Source organism: Carassius gibelio, chromosome B16 (genome assembly GCF_023724105.1).
Source record: "Carassius gibelio isolate Cgi1373 ecotype wild population from Czech Republic chromosome B16, carGib1.2-hapl.c, whole genome shotgun sequence".
NCBI lineage: Eukaryota > Metazoa > Chordata > Actinopteri > Cypriniformes > Cyprinidae > Carassius > Carassius gibelio.
The window spans coordinates 20,541,656-20,545,752 of record NC_068411.1 but is presented as its reverse complement, the minus strand read 5'-3'; the positions used below and the strand labels follow the sequence as shown (position 1 = coordinate 20,545,752).

Genomic DNA, 4,097 nt, shown 5'->3' with positions numbered 1-4,097 from the left:
ATAGGTGGCGCTGTCGAGCCATTTTGCCACACCCTCTTCTGAATCCTATATCAGACGAAAATTTTCACCAGGTTTGACGAGTGTGCAAAGTTTCATGACTTTTTGAGCATGTTAAAGCCCTCAAAAATGCGATTCATTCGGGAGAAGAAGAAGAAGAAGAAGAATAATAATAATAAAAAACAAAGCAGATACAAGAGGGTCCTCGCACCTCGGTGCTCGGGCCCTAATTATTGTCATTTATTTCAGGGCAAAGGCGCCTTCTTTTATGTAAATTAGTTTAACAATAAATTGCGCCTTATTTTCAAAACTCGGTTCATAAAAAGTGCTATTTTCCTAGTGTGGTTCTTTTGGCCGTTTTGTGTTTCATTTGGCGGCTTTACACATCAAAAAAATATTTTATGAAGTAGTGTTAAAAAATAAGAAAAAAAAAGACTATTGGAGTATGTTTCAAAAGAGGTACTATTTTAGTACTATTTGCATCACTTGCTGTTTCCTTGTAACTAATTGTGACTTTTACTAGCAATGTTTCTTCACATTTGTTAATTTATATTATATATATATATATATATATATATATATATATATATATATATATATACACATACACATACACATATATACACACACACACACACACATATATTTATGCAGTTAGCAGATGATTTATCCAAAGCGACTTACAGTGCATTCATGTTATCAATTTTCACCTATGATGTGCTCCCAGGAATCAAACCCCAAACCTTGTGCTTGAAAACACAATGCTCTACCAAAAAATGTGTGTGTGTGTGTGTGTGTAAAAAAAATTATAAATACACAAATAAATTTAAATTAATAATAAAAGAATAATAACATAATAATACATTTGAATGATTCATAGTTATTTGAATTTTGTTTTATTTGAATAATTTTCTTTTCTTTCACTTTAATTGTTGTAGTTTTCTTTTTACCTTAATACTTAAATTAATGCCAATAATTACATTTTAAAGTATTAAAGCTAATTAAAATTTTTAAACAACATATCTTCACAATTTAAATATATGTAGAAATGAGTCAAACATTTGACCACTGCATTTAATCATCACATCTGGAAGTCCTTTGCATCGAAAAAAATCAACACAAACATGCAAATGCAAATAATTCACTTTTATATACTTTTTATGACTTGATTTTTGTGGAGCACAACATGGAATAATGCCAAAAAAAAAGATTCAAGACAAAAAAAAACAAAAAAAACAAAAAAAAAAACAAGCGTGTGTATAAACATAACTTCTCATCTAACGCCGGCCCCACATTTCAGCGCTGTCGAGGCCCCTGCCGTTCTCCTGCCTCACCCTGCCCTGCATATTCAATCTATCTGAGAATCAGCCCTCTCTACCTGACATGATTTAAAGTCCTTATTTCCATTAACCTGAGAGGGGAGAGAGTGACAAAACGAGAGGGAAAGAGAGAGAGCCGGATGACTTCATCTCATATTGAAGGATAAATGGAAGGACAAGATAAAAAAAAATCTCCTGCATAAAGTGGTAAACTAGGATCTTGCAGGTGCATAATATCTGAGCATCAATATGCCTCTGAGATGCATGCTTTCATTATACCCGAATTGGCCAACACACTTGCACACACACACATTAGCACAAACACTCCCTCTCATCATATGGAGATTAAATTGCCCCTGGGAGAGAGCGAATAGGGAAAAGAAGAACACAAAGAGGAAATATCCCACAAGATAATGAAGTCATATTTTTCTTCATATTCTCCTATTCTCCAGTACGCTGTCCCAAAAAAACCAAGCAGCAGAATTGTTCTAAAAAATGAGCAAGTCCAAGTATTACCATCGTAAATCTATTGCCCTCTTTTCTTACATTTCACCCTCTCAGTCTTGTAGAATTTCATTAGATGCTGATTAGCATTTAAACACACAGTTCGCTCTGGGACTAAAGTTTCTCTTATCTTATTTCTTGTTCTCATGTCACCAGTTTTAAAGTCAGCATAAAGTTTCTTGTGGTGTATTCAGGCCAAAAGCCTATCAGGAAGGGCCAAGTGACCAATCACAGTTTGTTTAATGTGACAACCAGTTAGTCTGCTCACAATTTAATGCATGCTTGCTGAATAAAAGCATTAAATAAACGCACTGGCAAACTAAGCTTTGAATCAAAGTGTATTTCATTTGTTTACCGTTTAATTCAAATCTGCTATGCATCTTTCTGCTGAACTGATCTAGTTTAGTGTATTTTTAAGGTGTTATTGACAAAACACTATCATTCCATCTAGATCAGTTTTACATTTTCATTGCTGTTGCATCTGGTTTCTATGACGGAAACCAAAATTCGCGATTTTAGCCAAGATTCTAAAGCTCTTTATAATTTTAATGCGCTGTATGATTACAGGAGACTTCATGACATCTGACAGCACAAGATGTATGACTCTGACATAAGTTTGGCTATGGAAGCATATAATTGAATGCTGAAGTAAACCAAAGCTCTTATGGGACACTGATAAGTACTCTCCGCAAGTTCCGTCCATTTCGTTGGCAGCGGTCTGGAAATGTGCTGTGTACGTAATCATTTTCATGAGTTCAAGATGAAATGATTCCCCATCTCCCTTTATAGCGATCAATACTCACATAAGGACACATTAAGAGTCAATAATTGAGTTTATGGCCAGAAAATATCATTAAAGACTGTGACCAGGTTACAGAGAAAGTGTATAAAAATGCATTCAGCTAAATAAAAGAACTACATTTCTAAATGTCGCAGGATTTTGTTTGGTGTGTAGACAAACGCACAGATCAGCAATAGCATGCTAAGAATACGACACTGATCTCCCAGTAAAATTTCCACTTTGAGTACAAGGGGTTTAGGGTTTTAACTTTTTTTAATAAACCAAAATTGCAGCTGTACGTCAGTGGATGCGTCTCACGAGCGGGAAACATCAGAGCGTGCTGGGGAGAATATTGCCTCTGTTGCTTTCCACCGCAGCGACCACTCAGCAAAACATTAATAATAACAAATTCAAGCTCTGCATCCGCACTTATTATAACACGCACAAGTCAAATGCACTTCTGCTTGACAATTGCAGAGACAGTTCTAGATAGATCCCTGGCACAAGATGATATTTTGGAAATTGGTGGGGATGTAAGTATGCCCTTTCAGCCAGAGATCTACGCAACTGCTACGATATAATAAAAATGAGTATTTCTATCAACTCAAATGGTAGAGCATGGCACTAGCAAAGTTAGTGTGATTTAGCTAAAAATTATACCTTGAATTCAATGCAAGTCACTTTTGATGAAGTGCATAGAAATGTAAAATGTCAACACAGGATGTGATATATTTACAGAGTCGTGTGAATTTGTGAGAGCACAGTGGTAAGTACATATGCTCATGATATTAAAGAGCAGACCATTTTCTGTCCAGTTTTCCGACTATTCTCTACTGTCCTACAATTTTAAAAGTAAAATTCTTATCAATAATAATAAATAAAATTAAAAGAACAGCATGGGCTTGTCAGATACCTTACACAGCAATGATCCCAAATTACTTTTACAAATATTTGTAAATGTTAATGTGCCACTATAACAGTTTTTAGTCTCATAAACAAGTGTGTATGTCTCTTACATGAAGTTTATCAGAGATAAATATCTGCACATATATCTGGTCTGAAGCATTCGATTAGATCAACAACAGACCGGGTGAATGAGTGTAACAGTGATGTCGTCGCAAACAAAGATAATGCACTTTTTACAAGCATTTACTGTTGATGCATTTTAAGATGTTTTTCTTTTTTTGGGCCTTTAATGGGACAGGACACTATAAATAATTGACAGAAGGCAAAGTGGGGGAGATAGTAGGAAGGATTCAGGAAAGGACCACAAATGTGGACAAGAACTCAAGTCACTTGAAGCGCAAATGTATTATATCTCCAAGCGCTGCCTACAAGGCTATTGGCTCCAACTTAAACGACCAATTTACGATAATTTTAACCAGATGGTAAAATTAATTCACTCGAGAAACGTATCTAAAATGATGGAGTAACACTACAATAAGGTTCATTTGGTTAACATCAGTTAAATGCATTAGGTATTATAAACACTTTTA

General features: G+C 35.0%; 1 protein-coding gene across 6 annotated transcripts in view; it reads right to left on the bottom strand.

Annotated features, from left to right (window-relative positions):
* sema6e (sema domain, transmembrane domain (TM), and cytoplasmic domain, (semaphorin) 6E) overlaps positions 1-4,097 on the bottom strand; it is a 168,396-nt gene that overhangs the window by 55,985 nt on the left and 108,314 nt on the right. The window lies entirely within an intron of this gene.